Source organism: Sminthopsis crassicaudata, chromosome 5 (genome assembly GCF_048593235.1).
Source record: "Sminthopsis crassicaudata isolate SCR6 chromosome 5, ASM4859323v1, whole genome shotgun sequence".
Lineage (NCBI taxonomy): Eukaryota > Metazoa > Chordata > Mammalia > Dasyuromorphia > Dasyuridae > Sminthopsis > Sminthopsis crassicaudata.
In genome coordinates this window covers 221057378-221082303 of record NC_133621.1, presented here as the reverse complement: position 1 = coordinate 221082303, position 24926 = coordinate 221057378, and the positions used below count along the sequence as shown (strand labels likewise).

General features: G+C 33.4%; 1 pseudogene; it reads right to left on the bottom strand.

Moving 5' to 3' along the window:
- Nucleotides 1-22752: 22752 nt before the first annotated feature.
- Nucleotides 22753-23663, bottom strand: LOC141543958 (olfactory receptor 2B2-like; annotated as a pseudogene).
- Between the last annotated feature and the right edge of the window lie 1263 nt (nt 23664-24926).

The window sequence follows — 24926 nt, the reverse complement described above, 5'->3', positions numbered from 1 at the left end:
CAATCTTATCACCAAATAACTTCTCTCATAAATCTCTTCTGCTCCTCATGAGCTGCTGAATGAAACTGGAAGGAAATCTAAAAATATATATGAACTGGACACATTATAAAATTATATTATCCAACTTCACTTGACCTTCACTCCAGCAAAGCAGTAAATACTCTTATTTCTCCCTCAATGATTCCCTGTACCAGGAGCTCTTTCCTTCTCCATTCTTCCTCAAGTATTCCACATCTCCTTTCCCAAATCTCAACTAAAAATCTTACTTCTCTCCTTGAGTAAAACTTAGGCTACTTAATGTATATTTCTTTTCCTCTTCTTTTCATCATTAGTTAAGTACCTGACTCATAATTTTTCTTTCCTTCCCAATTTCCATTCTGAGACTAGAAGATTTTAGAATACATGTGAATTATCTCTCAATCATCTGGAATGCTAAGAAGAGAGAGAAAGAAGCAGAGCCTCTCTTTTTTAAACATGCTATTAATCTTAAATCCTTGTCTTGAGTAATACTAAAATGAAAACAGGTGAGAACTAGAGGAATTTTCTGTGCAAACAATGACCATCATTTCAAAGATCATTTTAAGGACCAATGAAACTCAAAGGAAGGATGAGACATTCTTTTTGGGGCATGGCTAATATTTAAGGTTGGTTTCCTTGACTATGCCTATTTGTTAAAAACAAGTTTTAATTTTCCTTTTTTTTTTTTTTTCTCTTTTCTATTTGAAACAGGTTGGAGAAGAGACTAGTAAGTCAACTCAATAAGTTTTTTTTTTTTTTTTGAGCAGGACAGTGATAGCTGATAGGAATGCAAATAAGAAAAAGTGATAGTTCTTGACATGAAAATTCTTACAATTTAATGGAAGAAAAAACATTTGAAAAAAGAAGCTAAAAGCTTAAGGTACCAACATGAGGTCATATTTTAGGGATTGGAGCAAAATGGCATTTCATGAAATCAAAGCCAAGTGGAAGAAGTCATAGAAAATGGAGTTATATGAAAAGTTTTGAGCCCATTATAAAGGAAAGATCTCAATGGAGTTGAATAATCTACCAATCGTGGAGAGAACTATATCTATGGATATACTTTCCAAAAGAGAAAATAAAGCAAATGGATTTTTTAAAAAATCATAGATTATTATAAATTTCAGAAAACAATGTGAAGTAAAAAAGAATTATATATTGAAAATAAAAAGCATGAAAATGCAAAAAAATCTTGCAATTTCACATGCAATTTGCTTTGTTGTACATTCATTTTAGGTAAGCATATATTTTTTTTTGGTGTATGTTGATTTTGTAATAAAAACCAAAAATGAATATTATACATGATTTCACATGAATACCTATATCTGATTTCCTACCCTCTCAAGGAGTGCCTGGGGGAAGAAGGGATATAATATAGATTTTAATACATTGAGAATATATGTATTTGTATTTGTGTTTGTGTATGAAAGAAAAAGAAAGACATACAAAGAGAGACATACAGAGAGAGACAGAGAGAGAAAGACACAGAGAGAGACAGAGACACAGAGTAAGAAAGAGAGGAAAAAGAAAGAGAGAGAGAGAGAGAGAGAGAGAGAGAGAGAGAGAGAGAGAGAGAGAGAGAGAGAGAGAGAGGGAAAGGAGAGGAAGAGAAGGAGAGGGAGCAAAGGAGAGAGAAGGGGGAAACAAGAAGAAGAAGAAGAAGAAGAAGAAGAAGAAGAAGAAGAAGAAGAAGAAGAAGAAGAACAACAACAACAACAACAACAACAACAACAACAACAACAACAACAACAACAACAACAACAACAACAATAACAACAACAACAAGATTGATAAAAGGAAGAATGGCACAGATTTGGAGAATACCAATACAAAGAATTTAGTACTTAGATGATGTTCCACAGGAATGATTACAAAGGAGCTCAATAAAATTAGTGAAACACAGAAAAAGAATCACAAAAAAAAAAAAAAAAAAAAATTCAGGAGAAAGAATGAGAGTTTGAAAAGCTATTCTTGAATTCAGATGCAAAACATTATTATTTTTATGTGAACATAAATAATCCTCAGCACTGAAAACTGCCTCTGCCTACAAAGATCAGAACCCATTTGTGGGTTTTGAATTAAGTCCTAGAGCACAAAGAGAAGGCTTCACTTTTGGCCCCAAGCACACCACTAAATTAGGTCACATACTTTCCTAACTATAGGCCAGTCCTATTCTCCTTCCTGTTTCTGTTTCTGACATGATGGAGAATATGGAATGTTCAGGAAAGACTAGTATCTCTGGTGTGAAGATATGCAAACTTTTTTCAGGACTGTTCAACCACCTTTTGTGTCCACCTGTCACCACATCTCATGTATGGTTTCAAAAACCATATAGGCATTGTGGCCAGACCATAATAAAACCATTTCAGCAGATTGGCTAAACTCACTTGAGGATAACTGAGAAGCCTGAAACCCATCAATGAGTTAAAGGTTTGTTTGCTCCTAGCATATAAAGCTCTGATAGAATGAACAGATTAGATTAACTTGTTCCAATGACTATAAAGGTATCCACCATAGCAACAATTATAGAGCTCTTAGGGCTTGTTCAGACATAGAAGATACCAAGGTTATTCATTGAAACCTGTACCATCATTAGTCCCTTCATTTGTGCCTTGCCATTGAAATTTGATGCCTGGCAGAAAGAGTGAAGCTAACAACTTTGTGCAACTCTGTATCACATAAATACAATTCATACAAAAGTTAAGAAACTGCTCTTTGCTGTCATTCATCCTGCTGGAAAATGAAGGATTAATAACATTTCTATCATTATCATTACACTAATTTATCTTTTCCATCTTCTTTTACTATAATTAATTATTCCACTAGAATTATTACAAATATATATTTTGAAGCTTAATGTCCTTCTCATTGCAGTGAGGTTTATTTATTTATTTATTTATTGGTCTGTTTTCACTAAAATAAAAAAAAAATAGAGAGAATGAATAGAGGGAACAAATTTAAAGATTAAAGGGAAGTGTGTATGGAGTTTTCCTTAGGGAAAAAAAAATAAAATTCTATTAGATAAGGAACAAAAAACATTCTTAGAAAAATAGTTCCAGAGAATTATGGACAGAGACATTATAATTTAACATTGTATATTTAATCATTTGGATAGATATACAAATAACTATGGATTCCAATTAGGTATTTAGCTTGCCAAAAAAAAATTTTTTTTTTGGTCCCTTTGGGCACTGTCCATTAAGCTTCTATTTCCAACTTGTTTTATATTCTTTAGTGCCTTCTGAATCTTCCTATCCATGATATTTGTGGCTTGCTCAGTGAATTAATTCTATAGACTAGGTATCTGATAAGGTATCTTTTATATTTCTAGAAAGGTAAAATCAGCATTGAGAATTGTAAAGAACTTTACATTCTCTATAGAGTCGGGTGATATATTTCACAGAGATAAAATCAGTACAATATCTCAGAATACTAAAAAAAAAACAAAAAAATCATACTTAAATGGCTAGTTAGAAAACAGTTCCAGACATGCCCCTATTGGCTTACAATGAACATGAGTTTCATAATGTGTGAGGGAGCATGTACTTATGTGAGAGGTAATGGTCAAGTTTATCCATATGGTCAGAATGAACTCAGTACTTTTGAGTTTTAGGCAAACTATATAGGATATTAAGGTCAAATTTTTAGCAATTACCTCTCAAGGATTGCCAAAAAGAAAGGAAGTATTGTTTTTTGTTTGATATTCTTTTTTCTTCAGAGAGAGGGAGAGAGTTAGTTCATAATCACAATCACATATACAGCCTTGTCCTCACAAAGCATTTATATTCAATAGAAAAGAAATCAAATAAGATCTCCACATTGTCATTTTATTCTCAACTGCTTATTTATTTTTGCTACTATATGAGATAAAAATGCTGAAAATTATAATTTTATGTCCTTTAATCTATACGATAATAGATTTAGAGTTGAAGAGCCCTAAGAGGTCATCACATTCAAACCTCTTAATTATTTATTTGAACAAAATGAAGTACAAGAGAGATTAAATGAGTTTCCTATAGGCAAACAAGATTTAGATAAAAGTCCTTTGGCTCTTAATACACCATTCTTTCCACTATAATATATTGCTTATGGTAATGAACAATGAAAATTCTTAAAAAAAAAAAAAAAAAAAAAACCTTCTTATATATGACTAAATAATTCCTCTCCTTTCCTTGGAAAGTGAAATAATGTGGATTTACCTACTATATGTTGTTTATAGGAAACACATCTGAAACAGGGTGATATATTCAAACTAAAAGTAAAAGGGTGGAGCAGAATCTATTATGCTTCAGGCAAAACCAAAAAAGCAGGAGTAGCCATCCTCATCTCAGATCAAGCAAAAACAAAAATTGATCTAATTAAAAGAGATAAGGAAAGGCATTATATCCTGCTAAAGGGTAGCATCAATAATGAAGCAGTATCAATATTAAACATATATGCAACAAGGGGTGCAACATCTAAATTCTTAAAAGAGAAATTAAAAGAGCTGCAAGAAGAAATAGGTAGCAAAACTATAATAGTGGGAGTTCTCAACCTTGCATTCTCAGAATTAGATAAATCAAACCACAAAATGAATAAGAAAGAAGTCAAAGAGGTAAATAGAATACTAGAAAAGTTTGATATGATAGATCTTTGGCGAAAGCTAAATGGAGACAGAAAGGAGTATACTTTCTTCTCAGCAGTTCATGGAAGCAATACAAAAACTGATCATACACTAAGGCATAAAAACCTCAAAATCAAATGCAGTAAGGCAGAAATAGTAAATGCATCCTTTTCAGACCACAATGCAATTAAAATTACATTTAATAAAAAGCCAGGGGAAAACAGACCAAAAAATAATTGGAAACTAAATAATCTTATACTAAAGAAAGATTGGGTAAAAGAGCAAATCATAGACATAATTAATAACTTCACCCAAGAAAATGAGACATCATACCAAAATGTGAGATACAGCCAAAGCAGTAATAAGGGGAAGTTGTATATCCCTACAGGCCTACTTGCATAAAATAGAGAAAGAGAGGGCCAACGAATTGGGCTTACAACTAAAATTGCTAGAAAAAGAACAAATTAAAAACCCCCAAACACAAAACTTGAAATTCAAAAAATAAAAGGTGAGATTAATAAAATTGAAAGTAAAATAACTATTGAATTAATTAATAAAATTAAGAGTTGGCTCTATGAAAAAACCAACAAAATAGACAAACCCTTAGTAAACCTGATTAAAAAAAGGAAAGAGAAAAAGCAAATTGTTAGTCTTGAAAATGAAAAGGGTGAACTCACCACTAATGAAGAGGAAATTAGAACAATAGTTAGGAGCTACTTTGATCAACTTTATGCCAATAAATTCAATAACTTAAATGAAATGGAAGAATACCTTCAAAAATATAGCTTGCCCAGATTAACAGAGGAAGAAGTAAGTAGTCTAAATAGTCCCATCTCAGAAAAAGGAATAGAACAAGCTATTAACCAACTTCCTAAGAAAAAATCCCCAGGACCAGATTCTACCAAACATTTAAAGAACAACTAACTCCAATGCTAAGTAAACTATTTGAAAAAATAGGGATTGAAGGAGGCCTACCAAATTCCTTCTATGATACAGACATGGTACTGATACCTAAACCAGGTAGATCGAAAACTGAGAAAGAAAACTATAGACCAATTTCCTTAATGAATATTGATGCTAAAATCTTAAATAAGATATTAGCAAATAGACTTCAGAAAATCATCCCCAGGATAATACAATATGACCAAGTGGGATTTATACCAGGAATGCAGGGCTGGTTTAATATTGGGAAAACTATTAGTAAAATTGACCATATTAATAATCAAATTAACAAAAACCATATGATCATCTCAATAGATGCCAAAAAAGCATTGGATAAAATCCAACATCCATTCCTATTTAAAACACTTGAGAGTATAGGAATAAATGGACTATTCCTTAAAATAATAAGGAGCATATATTTAAAACCTTCAGTAAACATCACATGTAATGCCGATAAACTAGAACCTTTCCCTGTAAGATCAGGAGTGAAACAAGGTTGCCCACTATCACCATTACTATTCAATATAGTACTAGAAACGCTAGCCTCGGCAATAAGAGCCAAGAAAGAGATTCAAGGAATTAGAGTAGGAAATGAAGAAATCAAACTATCACTCTTTGCAGATGACATGATGGTATACTTAGAGAACACCAAAGACTATGCTAAAAAGCTATTAGAAATAATTCAGAATTTTAGCAAAGTTGCAGGATACAAAATAAATCCACATAAATCCTCAGCATTTTTATACATTACCAACACAATCCAACAGCAAGAGATACAAAGAGAAATTCCATTCAAAATAATGGTCGATAGTATAAAATATTTGAGAATATATCTACCAAAGGAGAGTCAGGAATTATATGAGCAAAATTATGAAACATTTGCCACAAAAATAAAGTCAGATTTAAATAATTCGAAAGACATTCAGTGCTCTTGAATAGGCCGAGCGAATATAATTAAGATGACAATACTCCTTAAACTAATGTATTTATTTAGTGCTATACCAATCAGAGTTCCAAGAAACTATTTTAATAACCTAGAAAAAATAACAACAGAATTCATATGGAACAACAAAAGGTCGAGAATTTCAAGGGAAGTAATGAAAAAAAAATTAAGTGAAGGTGGTTTAGCTGTACCTGATCTAGAACTATATTATAAAGCAACAGTCACCAAAACCATTTGGTATTGGCTAAGAAATAGACTAGTTGATCAGTGTCATAGGTTAGGTTCACAGGGCAAGACAGTGAATAAATATAGCAATCTAGTGTTTGACAAACCCAAAGATCCCAACTTTGGGGATAAGAATTCATTATTTGACAAAAACTGCTGGGAAAACTGGAAATTAGGATGGCAGAAACTAGGCATGGACCCACATTTAACACCACATACTAAGATTAGATCAAAATGGGTCCAAGATTTAGGCATAAAGAACAAAATCATAAATAAATTGGAGGAACATGGGATGATTTACCTCTCAGACTTGTGGAGGAGGAAGGAGTTTGTGTCCAAGGGAGAACTAGAGAACATTATTGATCACAAAATCGAAAATTTTGATAACATCAAATTAAAAAGTTTCTGCACAAACAAAACTAATGCAAACAAGATTAGAAGGGAAGTAACAAAGTGGGAAAACATTTTTACAGTTAAAGGTTCTGATAAAGGCCTCATCTCCAAAATATATAGAGAACTGACCCTAATTTATAAGAAATCAAACCATTCTCCAATTGATAAATGGTCAAAGGATATGAACAGACAATTCTCAGATGATGAAATTGAAATTATATCCACTCATATGAAAGAGTGTTCCAAATCACTACTGATCAGAGAAATGCAAATTAAGACAACTCTGAGATACCACTACACACCTGTCAGATTGGCTAAGATGACAGGAACAAATAACAATGAATGTTGGAGGGGCTGTGGGAAAACTGGGACACTGATGCACTGTTGTTGGAGTTGTGAAAGAATCCAACCATTCTGGAGAGCAATCTGGAATTATGCCCCAAAAGTTATCAAAATGTGCATACCCTTTGACCCAGCCATACTACTACTGGGATTATATCCCAAGGAAATACTAAAGAAGGGAAAGGGACCTGTATGTGCCAAAATGTTTGTGGCAGCCCTTTTCATAGTGGCTAGAAGCTGGAAGATGAATGGATGTCCATCAATTGGAGAATGGTTGGGTAAATTATGGTATATGAATGTTATGGAATATTATTGTTCTATAAGAAATGACCAACAGGAGAAATACAGAGAGGCTTGGAGAGACTTACATCAACTGATGCTAAGTGAAACAAGCAGAACCAGAAGATCATTATACACTTCAACAATGATACATTAGCCTGTGAAGGAAATAAAAAATACAGGTGGACAAAATAGGGGTATTGAGAATTCTACATAGTTGTTCATAATCATCTCCAAGAGTTCTTTCACTGGGTGTAACTGGTTCAGTTCATTACTGCTCTATTGGAACTGATTTGGTTCATCTCATTGTTGAAGAGGGCCAAGTCCATCAGAATTGATCATCACACAGTATTGTTGTTGAAGTATAAAATGATGTCCTGTTCCTGCTAATTTCACCCAGCATTAGTTCAAGTAAGTCTCTCCAGGCCTTTCGGAAATCGTCATGTTGGTCATTTCTTACAGAACAATAATATTCCATAATATTCATATACCATAGTTTATTCAGCCAATCTCCAATTGATGGCCACTACAAAGAGGTCTGCCACAAACATTCTTGCACATACAGGTCCCTTTCTCTTCTTTAAGATCTCTTTGTGATATAAGCCCAGAAGTAACATTGCTGGGTCAAAGGGTATGCACAGTCTGATAACTTTTTGAGCATAGTTCCAAATCGTTCTCCAGAATGGCTGGATGTATTCAAAATTTCACCAAAAATGTATCAGTGTCCCAGTTTTCCCACATCCTCTCAACATTCTGCATTATATTTCCCTGTCATTCTAGCCAATCTGACAGGTGTGTTCTGCTATGTCAAAGTTGTCTTAATTTACATTTCTCTGATTAATAACGACTTGGAGTATCTTTTCATATGGCTAGAAATAGTTTCAATTTCTTCGTCTGAGAATTATCTGTTCATATCCTTTGACCATTTATCAATTGGAGAATGACTTATAAATTAGAGTCAATTCTCTATCTAGTTTGGAAATGAGGCCTTTATCAGAACCTTTGAGTGTAAAAATGTTTTCCCAGTTTTTGCTTCCCTTCTAATCTTGTCTACATTAGTTTTGATTGTACAAAAACTTTTCAATTTGATATAATCAAAATTTTCTATTTTGTGATCAATAGTTCTTCTTTGGTCATAAATTCCTTCGTCTTACATAGGTCTGAGAAATATACTATCCTATGATCTTCTAATTTATTTATAATCTTTATGCCTAGGTTATGGACCCATTTTGACCTTATCTTGGTGTATGGTGTTAAGTGTGGGTCAATGCCTACTTTCTGCCATAATAATTTCCAATTTTCCCAGCAGTTTTTGTCAAACAGTGAATTCTTATCCCAAAAACTGGGGGTTCTGGGTTTGTCAAGCACTAGATTATTAAAGCTATTGGTTATTTTGTTCTTTGAATCTAACCTATTCCGCTGACCAACTAGTCTATTTCTTAGCCAATAAAGAGCGGTTTTGGCAACCGCTGCTTTACAATATAATTTTAGATGAAGTACAGTTAGACCACCTTAATTTGATTTTTTTTTTTTCATTAGTTCCCATGAAATTCTTGACCTTTAGTTTTTCCACATGAAATTTGTTGTTATTTTTTCTAGGTCATTTTAAAATGTTTTTTTGTTTAATAGTTTAATAGTTTTTTGGGAGTCTGATCGGTATAGCACTACATAAGTAGATTAGTTTAGATAGTATTATCATCTTTATTATATTTGCTTGCACTATCCAAGAGTATTTTTCCAATTTATTAGATCTGACTTTATTTGTGTGGAAAGTGTTTTGTAGTTTTGCTCATGTAACTCCTGATTTTCCCTTGGCAGATGTATTCCTAAATATTTTATACTGATAGTAGTTGCTAAATGTCTCTTTGTAACTCTGTTGGATTTTGTTAGTGATATATAAGAATGCTGATGACTTATGTGAATTTATTTTGTATCCTGCAACTTTGCTAAAGTTGTGGATTATTTCTAATAGCTTTTTAGTAGAATCTCTGGGGTTCTCTAAGTATACCATCATATCATCAGCAAAGAGTGATAATTTGGTTTCCTCATTACCTACTCTAATTCCTTTACTCTCTTTTTCAACTCTTATTGCTGAAGCTAGCATTTCTAATACAATATTGAAAAATAATAGTGATAGTGGGCAATCTTGTTTCACTCCTATCTTATAGGTTCCAGTTTAGCTCCATTATATACAATGCTTATGGATAGTTTTAAATAGATGCTACTGATTATTTTAAGGAAAAATTCATTTATTCCTATACTCTGAAGTGTTTTTATTAGGAATGGATGTTGGATTTTATCACATGCTTTTTCTGCATCTATTGAGATGATTATATGGTTTTTGTTAATTTGTTTATTGATATGGTCAATTATACTAATAATTTTCCTAATATTGAACTAGCCCTGCATTTCTGGTATAAATCCTACTTGGTCATGGTGGATTATTCTGGGGATGATTTTCTGGAGTCTTTTTGCTAATATCTTATTTAAGATTTTAGCATCAATATTCATTAGGGAGATTGAATTTTCTTTCTCTGTTTTCAACCTACCTGGTTAAAATATCAGTACCATGTCTGTGTCACAAAAGGAATTTGATAGGACTTCTTCATTCCCCATTTTTTCAAATAGTTTATGTAACATTGAGGCTAATTGTTCTTTAAATGATTGATAGAATTCACATGTAAATCCATCTGGTCCTGGGGATTTTTTCTTAGGGAGTTGATTAATGGCTTGTTCTATTTCTTTTTTCTGAAATGGAACTATTTAAGCAATTTACTTCCTCTGTTAATCTGGGAAGCCTATGTTTTTAGAGGTAATCATCCATTCCATTTAGGTTATCAAATTTATTGGCATAAAGTTGGGCAAAGTAACTCCTTATTATTGCTCTAATTTCCTTTTCATTGGTGGAATGTTCTCCCTTTTCATTTTTAAGATTAACAATTTGATTTTCCTCTTTCCTTTTTCTAATCAGATTTACCAAAGATTTATCTATTTTATTGTTTTTTTCATAAAACCAACTTTGCTTTATTTATTGATTCAATAGTTTTTTTTTTTTACTTTCAATATTATTAATTTCTCCTTTTAATTTTAAAATTTCAAATTCAGTATTTGAATGAGAGTTTTTAATTTGCTCTTTTTCTATCTTTTTAAGTTGCAAGCCCAATTCACTGATCTTCTCTTTCTCTATTTTATTCATGTAAGCTTCTAGAGATATAAAATTTCCCCTTATTACCATTTTGGCTGCATCCCATAAATTTTGGTATGTTGTCTCATTGTTGTCATTCTCTTGGTTGAATTTATTAATTATGTCTATGATTTGCTGTTTCACCCAATTATTCTTTTGGATGAGATTGTTTAATTTCCAATTATTTTTTGGTCTATTTTCCCCCTGGCTTTTTATTGGATGTAATTTTCATTGCATTGTGGTCTGAGAAGGATGCTTTTTTATTTCTGCCTTTCTGTATTTGAATTTGAGGTTTTTATGTCCTAATATATGGTTAATTTTTGTAAAGGTTCCATGAATTTCAGAGAAGAAAGTGTATTCCTTTTTTTTCATTTGATTTTCTCCAAAAATCGATCATATCTAACTTTTCTAGTAGTCTATTTACATTTTTGACTTCTTTCAGAAGTCAAAGTGAGAGGCCTCTCACAGACCACCCTTTTTATCATCCCTCCCCCCCACCTTAGAGCTCCTCCCCTTTTCTTACACCTTTTCCTCAAAATCTCTGTATTCCCTTCTGATTAGCTTACTTTTCCCATTATCCCTTTTCTCCCCCCACTTTTCAATGAGGTGGGAAAAGTTTCTCTGTAAATCAAATATGTCTAATATTTTTCTCTTTAAGCCAATTCTGATGAGAGTAAGATACACCCTAAGTTCATCCCCCTCCCTTCTTTCTCTCAGAAATAATAGGCTTCCTTTGCATCTTTGTGAGATGTAGTACTGATAAGGGTGAAACCTGATAGTCTAGTATGTAAAATTACTAACAAAACCTTATACAAACTTAAATGAATTTACAGTCTCTGGAGAAGAACTCCTTTTTTACTTAAAAGGACTTACAGTCTCTGGAGAACTCCTTTGTTATACAAACTTCTCCATATCCCCTTCTAGTCAAAAAAGACTATTCAGATACAAATTTAAGTATTCTTACAAATTTTGTTCTATTACTCTGTTTCTGTATAAAGTTTTCAGATAATGTTTCTTTGCAATATTACTTCTCTCTTGAAGCTGGTATTGCATACCAAGATTTCTTGTTGTCGTTTCCTAGTCAAAAAAGCCTTCCTTATCACAGCTTTGAGTAGGTGAATTCTTTCACTGAGGACCCACCCTTAGAACTTTGGAGAGAGAAACAACCATACACTCATCTTTGCCCAGTATAGCACCCTCTTCACAACTCCCACTTTATCCTTTTTCTAGTACAATTTCCTTTCCACTTCTACTTTCTTTGTTTATATTATAACTGTAAAACCAAATTATACATGTGTTCTTTAGGTATATTTATAACAGAAATATAGTTCCCAAGATTTCTTTTTACCTTTTTATGTTTCTCTTCAGTCCTATATTTGGAGATCAATCTTTTTGCTTAGTTCTGATTTTTTCATCAAAAATAGATGAAATTCACCTATTTCACTGAATGTCCATCTTCTTCCCTGAAAAAAAAAAAAATGCTCATTTTGGCTGGATTTGTTTACAAATCTTGGTCAAAAAGCACCCTTTTTGAATTCCAATTATATCAGGGCTTTCCCAGCCCCTACTATCTGCTCAGTTTCCATAATCCCTATAAACTGCTTCTTCCTTATCTAAGGACCCATTGAATTCTATTCAAATTCTAACCCTGACTGAAGCTCAGGCTAGAGGCCAGCCTGGGACTCCACCCATGGGCCCCTTCTGATTGTGCAATGCTCCCCTATTATAAAAAGAGCCAGAATGGTCCACTTTTTCAGAGGTCCCAAACATAGCATCCTTTCACTGGTCATGTCAAGGATTTCTGCAAACTGGAGCCACCCTGGACCCTGGTTCTGGTGTTTTCCTACCTTTTAATCTTACTTCCAAACCCTACAATAAACTTTTTTTTTTTTTTTTTTTTTTTAGTCAATCTAGGTTTTCAGCCTGTTAATTCCTTTACAGGGGATTCTGCACTGTCACAAGGATATCCTTGCACCAAACCAAAAGAGGTTCCTCCTTTCCTAACTATCATCACTTTGATCTTTTAATGTGGATGCTGCTAGATCCTGAGTGATTCTTATCATGGCTCCTCTATATTGAATTGTTTTTTTTGTTTTTTTTTTGGTTTTTTGTTTTTTTGTTTTTTCCTAGCTGCTTGTAGAATTTTTTCCTTGGTCTGATAGTTCTGGAATTTAGTCATAATATTTCTTGGAGTTTAGATTTTGGGATCTCTTTCAGTAGGTGATCGATGAATTCTTCCAATATCTATTTTACCCTCTGTTTCTATATCACTTGGGTAGTTTTCTTAGATAATTTCCTGGAAAATAGTGTCCAGCGTCTTTTTTTAATTATAATTTTCAGGAAGTCTTATAATTCTCAAATTATCTCTCCTAGATCTATTTTCCAGATCTGTTGTTTTCCCAATTAGTTATTTGTTGTTTTTTTCCCCATTGTTTCATTTTTTTTTGGTTTTGCTTGACTAATTCTTGGCATCCCTCAAATCATTCATTTCCATTGGTTCAATTCTGATTTTTAATGAATTTTCTTCATTTACTTTTTTATTTCTTTTTGTAATTATCCAATTGAATTTTTCAGTGAGTTGTTTTGTTCCATCAGAATTGATTATCATATAATCTTGCTATTGCTGTGTATAATGATCTCCTGGTTCTAAATATTTCACTTAACTGCTACAGGAGGGGAATATGAAAACAGAAAAATATATAGTTTTCCATCTTTATATTCCTCTCCTATAGCATAGTACCTTATAAAATAGATAGATAATAAATCCTTTATAAAAGAAATAAGTTGATTGTAAATTTCTTTTAATTGATTGATATTTTTAAAGTTGGTGTTCGCCTATGCCCAAAGGGCATACTAATTGATCCAGCAGTTTTTCTACTAAGCCTATATCCCAAACAGATCATAAAGGAGGGAAAAAGACCCACATGTACAAAAATGTTTGTGACAACTCTATTTGAAGTTGCAAGAAACTCGACAATGAGTGGAGCCCAAATTTGGCCTTAGAAACTTGGCACTTCCTGATTGTATCACTCTGGTTAACTCACTTAATCCCAATTGCCTCAGCAAAAAAGTGCTATTAAAAATTGTGCATACTCTTTGATCTGGCAGGGACATAACTGGTTTTCTATCCAAAGAGACCAGAAAAGGGAGAAATGATCCACATGTACAAAAATGTTTATAGCATCCCTTTTTGTAGTGGCAAGGAACTGGAAATTGAGTGAATGCCCAACAGTTGGAGAATGACAAAACAATTATTTTATATTAATTTAAAGGAATATTGTTGTTCTGTTAGAAATAATAAACATGCTGATTTCAGAAAAGCCTGGCAAGACTCTCATGAACTGATGTTGAATGTAGCAAGCAAAACCAAGAGAACATTGTTCACAATGACAACAACATTATGTGATAATGAATTGTTATGAACTTGGTTCTTCTCAACAATGTTATGATTCAAAGTAGTTCCAAAAGATTTGAGAAGGAAAATGCCATTCCCATGGAGGGAGAGAACTGTGAAGACTGAATACAGACACAACATAAAATTTTCACTTTTTGTTTCTTTGTCTGTTTGTTTCACATGGTTTTCCCCATTTTGTCTGATTTTTCTTATGCAATATAACAAGTATAGAAATATGATTCAAAGAATTGTACATATTTAACTTATATAAGGTTATCTGCTGTCTTGTGGAGGGGGAAAGTAAAGGAAAGAGGAAAAAAAATTTGCAACACAGTCCTTTTTTTTTCCTTTTTTTTTTTTAAATTAATTTATAATTATAACATTTTTTGACAGTACATATGCATAGATAATTTTTTTTTTTTTACAACATTATCCCTTGTACTCCCTTCTGTTCCAAATTTTTCCCCTCCTTAACTCCACCTCCTCCCCTAGATGGCAGGCATTCCCATACATATTAAATATCTTACAGTATATGCTTGGTACAATGTATATGTGCAGAACAGAATTTTGTTGTTATTGTTGCAAAGGAAGAATTGTATTCAATAGGTAAAAATAATCTGGGAAGAAAAACAAAACAAAAAAAATGCTCAGAGTTTACACTCATTTCTCAGTATTCCTTTTCTGGGTGTAGCTGATTCTCTCCACCATTGATCAAATGGAATTGGATTAGCTCTTCTCTATGTTGAAGATATCCACTTCAATCAGAATACATCCTCATACGGTATCATTGTTGAAGTGTATAATGATCTTCTGGTTCTGCTCCTTTCACTCAGCATCAGTTGATGTAAGTCTCTCCAAGCCTCTCTGTATTCCTCCTGTTGGTCATTTCTTACAGAACAATAATATTCTGTAAGATTCATATACCATAATTTACCGAACCATTCTCCAATTGATGGACATCTGTTCATTTTCCAGTTTCTAGCCACTACAAAAAGGGCTGCCACAAACATTTTGGCACATTTCCATTCTTTAGTATTTCTTTGGGATATAAGCCCAGTAGTAGCACTGCTGGGTCAAAGGGTATGCATATTTTGATAACTTTTTGGGCCTAGTTCCAGATTGCTCTCCAGAATGGTTGGATTCTTTCACAACTCCACCAACAATGCATCTGTGTCCCAGTTTTCCCACAGCCCCTCCAACATTCATCATTATTTGTTCCTGTCATCTTAGCCAATCTGACAAGTGTGTAGTGGTATCTCAGAGTTGTCTTAATTTGCATTTCTTTACTAGAGATCATTATCGATCACAAAATAGAAGATTTTGATTACATCAAACTAAAAAGTTTCTGTACAAACAATACTAATGTAAACAAGATTAGAAGGGAAGTAACAAATTGGAAAAATATTTTTACAGTTAAAGGTTCTGATAAAGGTCTCATTTTCAAAATATATAGAGAACTGACCCTAATTTATAAGAAATCAAACCATTCTCCAATTGATAAATGGTCAAAGGATATGAACAGACAATTCTCAGATGATGAAATTGAAATTATATCCACTCATATGAAAGAGTGTTCCAAATCACTACTGATCAGAGAAATGCAAATTAAGACAACTCTGAGATACCACTACACACCTGTCAGATTGGCTAAGATGACAGGAACAAATAACAATGAATGTTGGAGGGGCTGTGGGAAAACTGGGACACTGATGCACTGTTGTTGGAGTTGTGAAAGAATCCAACCATTCTGGAGAGCAATCTGGAATTATGCCCCAAAAGTTATCAAAATGTGCATACCCTTTGACCCAGCCATGCTACTACTGGGATTATATCCCAAGGAAATACTAAAGAAGGGAAAGGGACCTGTATGTGCCAAAATGTTTGTGGCAGCCCTTTTCATAGTGGCTAGAAGCTGGAAGATGAATGGATGTCCATCAATTGGAGAATGGTTGGGTAAATTATGGTATATGAAGGTTATGGAATACTATTGTTCTGTAAGAAATGACCAGCAGGAGGAATACAGAGAGGTTTGGAGAGACTTACATCAACTGATGCTGTGTGAAATGAATAGAACCAGAAGATCTCTGTACACTTCAATCTTGTATAAAGATGTATTCTGATGGAAGTGGATATCTTCAACATAAAGAAGATCCAACTCACTTCCAGTTGATCAATGATGGACAGAAACAACTACACCCAGAGAAGGAACACTGGGAAGTGAATGTAAACTGTTAGAACTACTGTCTATATTACTTATACCTTTGGAATCTAATACTTAATGTGCAACAAGAAAATTGGATTTACACGCATATATTGTATGTAGGTTATACTGTAACACATCTAAAATGTATGGGATTGCCTGTAATCTAGAAAAGGGAGTAGAGGGAGGCAGGGAGGGGAAAATTTGGAAAAATGAATATAAGGGATAATGTTATTAAAAAATTACTCATGCATATATACTGTCAAAAAATTATAATTATAAAATTAAAAAATAATAATAAAATAAAAATAAAAAAAATTGCTTTTCTCTGATCAATAGTGATTTGGAACACTCTTTCATATGAGTGGAAATAGTTTTAATGTCATCATCTGAAAATTGTCTGTTCATATCATTTGACCATTTTTCAATTGGAGAATGGCTTGATTTCTTATAAATTAAAGTCAATTCTCTGTATATTTTGGAGACGAGGCCGTTATCAGAATGTTTAACTGTAAAAATTTTCCCAATTTGTTACTTCCCTTCAAATCTTGTTTGGATTAGTTTTGTTTGTGCATAAACTTTTTAATTTGATGTAATCAAAATTTTCTATTTTGTGATGAATAATCATCTCTAGTTCTCCTTTGGACACAAATTCCTTTCTCCTCCATGAGTCTGAGAGGTAAACTATCCTATGTTCCTCTAAATTATTTATGATCTCATTCTTTATGCCTAAATCTTGGATCCATTTTGATCTTATATTAGTATGTGGTGTTAAATGTGGGTCCATGTCTAGTTTCTTCCATACTAATTTCCAGTTTTCCCAGCAGTTTTTGTCAAATAATGAATTATTATCCCAAAAGTTGGGATCTTTGGATTTGTCAGGGACAGTTAGGTGGCGCAGTGGATAGAGTACCGGCCTTGAATTCAGGAGGACTGGAGTTCAAATCTGATCTCAGACACTTAACACTTCCTGGCTGTGTGACCCTGGGCAAGTCACTTAACCCCAGCCTCAGGGGAAAAAAATAATAATAATAATAAATGCTATCTATATAATCTGGAAAAGTTTGTTTGAATTGGGCTTACAATTAAAATTGCTAGAAAAGGAACAAATAAAAAAAAAAAAAAAAACAACCCAGACAAACACGAAACTTGAAATTCTAAAAATAAAAGGTGAGATTAATAAAATTAAAGGAAAAATACACCTATTGAATTAATTAATAAAACAAAGAGTTGGTTCTATGAAAAAACCAACAAAATAGACTAACCCTTAGTAAATCTGATTAAAATAAGGAAAAAGAAAAAGCAAATTGTTAGTCTTGAAAATGAAAAGGAAGAACTCACCACTAATGAAGAGGAAATTAGAACAATAGTTAGGAGCTACTTTGATCAACTTTATGCCAATAAATTCAATAACTTAAATGAAATGGAAGAATACCTTCAAAAATATAGCTTGCCCAGATTAACAGAGGAAGAAGTAAGTAGTCTAAACAGTCCCATTTCAGAAAAAGAAATAGAACAAGCCATTAACCAACTACCTAAGAAAAAATCCCCAGGACCAGATGAATTTACATGTGTTTTCTATCAAACATTTAAAGAACAACTAACTCGAATGCTATATAAACTATTTGAAAAAATAGGGATTGAAGAAGTCCTACCAAATTCCTTTTATGACACTGATATGGTACTGATACCTAAACCAGGTAGATTGAAAAGTGAGAAAGAAAACTATAGACCAATCTCCTTAATGAATATTGATGCTAAAATCTTAAATAAGATATTAGCAAATAGAATTCAGAAAATAATCCCCAGGATAATACACTATGATCATGTAGGATTTGTACCAGGAATGCAGGGCTGGTTTAATATTAGGAAAACTATTAATATAATACTATTAGTATAATTGATCATATTAATAATCAAATTAACAAAAACCATATGATCATCTCAATAGATGTAGAAAAAGCATTTGATAAAATCCAACATCCATTCCTACTAAAAACGCTTGAGAGTATAGGAGTAAATGGACTATTCCTTAAAATAATAAGGAGCATATATTTAAAACGGTCAGGAAACATCATATGTAATGGTGATAAACTGGAACCTTTCCCTGTAAGATCAGGAGTGAAACAAGGTTGCCCACTATCACCATTACTATTCAATATAGTACTAGAAATGCTAGCCTCGCAATAAGAGCCGAGAAAGAGATGAAAGGAATAAGAGTAGAAAATGAGGAAATCAAACTATCACTCTTTGCAGATGACATGATGGTATACTTAGAGAACCCCAAAGACTCTGCTAAAAAGCTATTAGAAATAGTTCAGAATTTTAGCAAAATTGCAGGATACAAAATAAATCCACATAAATCCTCAACATTTTTATACATTACCAACACAATCCAACAGCAAGAGATACAAAGAGAAATCCCATTCAAAATAACTGTCGATAGTACAAAATACTTGGGAATATATCTACCAAAGGAAAGTCAGGAATTATACAAGCAAAATTACAAAACACTTGCCACAAAAATAAAGTCAGATTTAAATACCTGGAAAGACATTGAGTGCTCTTGGATAGGTCAAGCAAATATAATTAAGATGACAATACTCCTTAAACTAATGTATTTATTCAGTGCAACACAAAGTCTTATAAAATGAATGTTTAAACTTATCTTTATATGCATTTGAAAAATACAATTCTATTGAAATTTTTAAAAAGTACTTTTCCCCAAATCCTTGTAACATAATCAGAATAAAGATTATTCTTTCCATCAATATAAATAGGCAGACGACATAAGTGAGAGTTGAATATAAAGAGATATATCTTTTAAAGATGAAATTAAGAGAAAAGAGAGGAATATACTGAGAGAAAGGGAAAGAAAGGGAGAACCGGAATGGTATAAATTATTTGCCATAAAAATGGCAAGAAAAATGTTTTCCAATGGAGGGGAAGAGGGGCAATAGAGGAGCAATGAGTCAGGTAAATAGGAAGGAAATGAGAAACAGGAAGGGGAGAAAATGATAAAATTTGAGAGAGTAATATTAGGTGAGGGAGTGGTCAGTTGAAAAAACATTTTTGAGGACAGACAGGATGAAAGAAGAGAGAATAGAATAAAGAGGGGAAATACAGTTAACAATAGTAATTGTAAAAATAATTTTGAAGTAATTTTTCTTATAAAGGCTTATTTCTCAAACATAGAGAGAATTGTCAAATTTATTTAAAATAAAGAGGCATGTTCCAATTGATAAATGATCAAAAGATGTGAACCATGCCCAAAGAATTATAAATTCATGAATATTGTTTGAACTAACAATATCACTAGTAACTATGAATACTAATATAGATTTTCTGAAAAGGAAGATGATCTTTATGTACAAAAAGAATTAGAATAGCTCTCTTCTCAGAGCAAAAATTTGGACATTGAGGACATGCCCATCAATTAGGGAGTGGTTGAATAAACTGTGGTATGTATGTGATTATGATGGAATATTATTTTTCTATGGGAAAGGATGAGTAGGATACTCTCAGAAAAAACTAAAAATTCATTCATGAACTCAAGAAAAATGAAATGTACTATATATATATATATATATATATATATATATATATATATATATATATTAGCAATAGCAATGTACTGAAATGATCAGCTGTAAATGATATTGTTTTTCTTACAAGTACAGTGATCCATGATGACTCTGAAGGACTTATAATGAAAAATTCTATTCTTACCCAGAGAAGGAACTGATTGTGTTTGAATACAGATTGAACATTCCCTAACATTCTCTTTCTCTCTCTCTCTCTCTCTCTCTCTCTCTCTCTCTCTCTCTCTCTCTCTCTCTCTCTGTTTTTCTCTCTCTTATTTTTATTTTTTTTTTACTTCATTTTTCTTGAGGATTTTTTTGGGGGAAGATCTTTGTTTTCTTTGAAAATATAACTTTTATGAAAAAAAATTCTTTTGTTCTTTTTCTTCTTATGTTCCTCCTCTGTCTCCTCCTCCTCCTCTTCCTACTTCTTCTTGCTCTGCTTCTTATTATTATTGTTATATTATCACCACCACAACAGCAACCACTTCTACTACTACTACAACTACTGCCTCTGCTGCTACAATGCTATTAGGTGACAGTGCTCAAACTCAAACTCAGATCTCATAAACCCAAGTCCTACTGAATCTTTGCCATATATCAGTGGTAAAGATTATTATAGAACATCACATAATCAGAAAGCATTTACTAGTATTACTAAATGTCAGGCATTTCATTTTATGCTAGGTATAAAAACAAGAGAAATTAAAATTTCTAATTTCTAGAAGGTAAGAGAGAAAATGATAAGGCATATGTTAGTCTCACATTCTGAAAGTGTACTTTGGAGGATGAATTTCTGCCTTATAGGGTCTCTATTTTCCTTTATGATGTTGGTCAGGTCAGGTACAATCTTTTTTGTTAAGCCTTAATTGATCCCCAGAATTCTGCTAGTGCCTTCCCTCCCAATCTACCTGATATTTAACAAACATATATATGCATATGTACTTACATATATATATGCATAAATACATACACACACATTTATGTGTGTGTACTCACAACAAGCCTATATATGCTTAAATATGTAAACATTTGTATACATAAATACTGTTTTTATGAATTTTATATTAATTTTACATACCCATATATATCTATATCTATATCTACATTTCATCAGCCCATAAATCTGTAACATTATTTTCAAGAGGAAAATTAACAAAGGTAAACAATTGAAATGTGTATAAATTTTTGTGGACAATACTCTGTACTTCTTTTTGTACTTGTTTGTACCATTAAAAAGTAAGAACCTACTAGATGTAGGTATAATAAAGGCTTTTAAGATTACACGTGGCTGTTCTTGAGTACGCTACCGGTTATTAAGCTATAGATTCAAGAGATCATGGCCAGAGACCTTTGAAGGCCTCAGAGGAGGGGAGCCGGGTAGAGTTCACACTGCAAGGGTCAATGATCAAAGGTACTCTCTTGGGCGTAGGACAGACTAGTAATTGTAACTGCCAGGAGGGCATGTTACAAATGTACATAGGATTCCTACAACGTATGTACATAGATTCCTACTACTTTTTAGAACAGAACTGTAGATCATTTCACTTCAAATAATTCTGAGTTTCATTGAGCTAAGCCAATCAGGTGTCTCTACCAAGCCTAGTATAATTGTGGTGAGACCCTGAGAGTTGGGTTCCACTATGCTGTCCTATAAGTAACAACAAGCCAATCCAGGTCAGAAATAGATTAATAGTAAAGTCCAGTGATAATAATTAGTGGGAATTTTGCCAAGGCACAGTGGCTATTGCATCTGCAGCCTTAGGAGAATCAGAAAAAAAACAGTCTTCCCTCTTTCCCCCCAAAAAAGAAAGAAAAAAAATGCTAGAAGCCTGGAAGTAAAGATTGCTTTTTAGATTCTTGTATCTGGAGGGCCCAGTACAGCATCTAGCACTTAAAATTTACTAATTAAGTATTTGGAGATCAAGTTTGTTTTTTTAAGGAAACATTTAGAGAATAAATGCAAATAAATGTGTTGTCATTAAGTCATTTCAGTTGTGTTCAACTCTTTATGACACCATCTAGGGTTGTCCTGGCACTATAGTGTATTGCCACCTTCTCCAGTTCATTTTACACGCAAATAAATTGAAACAAAAAGATTGAAAGAAACAAACATCTATTAAGGGTCTGAAGCCAAATTTTCCTGATTCCAGGCCCAGCACTCTATTTATCGTGCAATGTAACAGCAAATAAAAACCTAATAGTGAAAACAAAAAGGACTTTGAGATGGACAACTCTAGGATTTGGAGAATCAGGAAAGGTTTAATATAGAAGTGGATGCTTAAACTGTGTTTTGAAAGAGGAGCCTCTAAGATGGAGATGGGGGAAGAATGCATTCTAATTATGGGGGAGCAATCAGTATCAAGAGAGAAAAATAAAAGATTGAAATAGCTAAAGAATTGATAGCTTTCGTTACTCAGCTCAGACATTTTTCCTATCTATACTATAGGATACATTCAATATCCCAACTACACATCAAAAGAAAAAAAAATTGTTACTTTTTCAGACAAATCAATCACATCAGAACCTGCCTGACACACCACTGGAATTCTCTGATTATATGGTACAGGACTGTATTATTTCTCCCTTCCTGTTTGTCATGTTTATTTATGTCTTTATTGAAGATACAGATAGTGTGCTTGACCATTTTAAAGAAGGTGCTTCCTGGTTATCCTCCAATAAAGTTAATTCACTTCTTTATTTCTTAAGGTATAAATGACTGGATTGAGTGCAGGGGTGATTACTGTGTACATGAAGACAGTTGCTTTATCTGTGTCTCAGTTATGGGGAGTTTTATGTTGAAGGTACATGAACAGTGCCATAGCAGAGGATACAATTAGGAGAAACAATTATACATGGTTTTTCAATTACCAGCAGCACAGAGCATTCTCAAGATGACCATGAAAATGCAGGAATAGGAGCAGAGAATAAGCAGACAGTGGCTCATAATGAAGAGCACAAGAATGGAAAACACCATAATTTCATTTTGAGAGGTTTCCACACAGGATGCACCATAGGCATGATGTCACAAAAGAAGTGCTGCTATTTGGGCCATGACTCAGATGGGGAGGGTCCAGGTGATCTGGAATGACTCTTGTATTGGATGCTGCAGCCAATTGCAAACAGGCCCAAAGGCTCATCAAGAAGGTGTAACATAATAGAGATCAGATATCAACAAAATGATCATAAGCCATGGCTGACAGCAGACAGCACTCTGTCAGCTCCAGAATGGTAAAGGCATACATCTGAGCTGCACAATGTGCTACAGTCATGGTCTTGGGCTCCATTAATCAGGGTATCAGCAGCTGGGGCACTCCCCTGGTGACATGGCACATTTCCAGGAAGGATAGATTTGCCAAGAAGAAAAAAAAGAAGAAATAGGGTAGAGTGCAAGTGGAATAGGCAGTTGATCAGCAGGTTTCCCAACACATTAAATATGTATATGATCAAAAAGATAAGAAACAGCACTGGCTGTAGCTCACTTAGAGAGGAGAAAGCCACAAAGGTGACGTGTGCCAAGAACCTGGTTTTCCTTCATTGCTGGCTCAGAGCAATACATCGACAGAGATGACCAAGAATTTCTTAACAGATGAAGAAATATATTCAGAGAGAGATTCAGAGAAAGGCAGAGACACAAAGACACAGACAGACAGACACAGAGAGAGACAGACAGAGAGAGAAAGGCAGAGAGGGAGAGAAAAGACAGAAAGAAATAGAAATGGAATCGGAGAGACAGAGAGACATGTAGAAAGACAAACAGAGAGACAGAGGTCAAGAAATAGAGACACAAAGAAAGACAGAGACCGAGACACATACACACACAAAACACACATACATAGACACACTCACATAGAGGAGAGATGATGGGAATCAGGGAGCCAAAGCGAACATTTGAAGAATACCAATAAAAAGAACTTAGTACTCAGTGATCCATATAATTACCTCCAAAGAAAGTCAATAAGATTAGTACCACAGAGAGAAAAAAATAATGAAAGAATTTCAGGGGCACCTTTAGAGAAGAAAGAATAGGGTTTGAAAAGCTCTTCTTCATTCAAATGAAAAACATTTATTTTTTATTTTTATGAAGATATATACAATCCTCAACACTGGAAACTGCTTCTGGCACTAAAGATTTTAATTCATTTTTGACTTTGTTATTGTGTCCTAGGTAGACACGTAAAGCACAAAGCCCAGGCATATGAGTAATCTATGTGAAAGAGTGGGTTTGAGTCCATACCTTCCTAATTTCAGTCTAGTTTCTCTTTCCATTATTCCTTGATGTTTCTATTATTGCTATCTTGGGGGGGGAGGAGTGTAGAGTGTTCATGGAGGACTATCGCCTCTGGTGTGAGGGCTAGGAAACTTTTTTCAGGGGGTTTTAACCAGCTGTTATGTCCACCAGTCACTTATAGCATATAGTCCACTAAGTCTCACATATAGCTTCAAAAGTTGTAGCACAAACTGTGCCCAGAACATAATAAAACCATTTCAGCAAATGGGCTAAACCAGGTTGAGTGTAATTGACAGTTCTTAACTCCATCTGTGTATTAGAGATATCTGCCTTATGAAGACTTGGTGGAATGAGCATATTGTTCCAGTTCTTGTTCAAGTGCCCATGAATTAATAATTAGATACTTCTCTGGAATAATACCAGATTGCAGAGGAGACAAATTTTGAACTTTATATCCTATTCATTGTAATATTTTGTGTATATATATATATATATATATATATATATATATATATATATAATTTTTTTCCTATTGTCACCAAGATAAACCAGGACAGAAAGACTAGAGAACAAATGGATACATTATGAGGG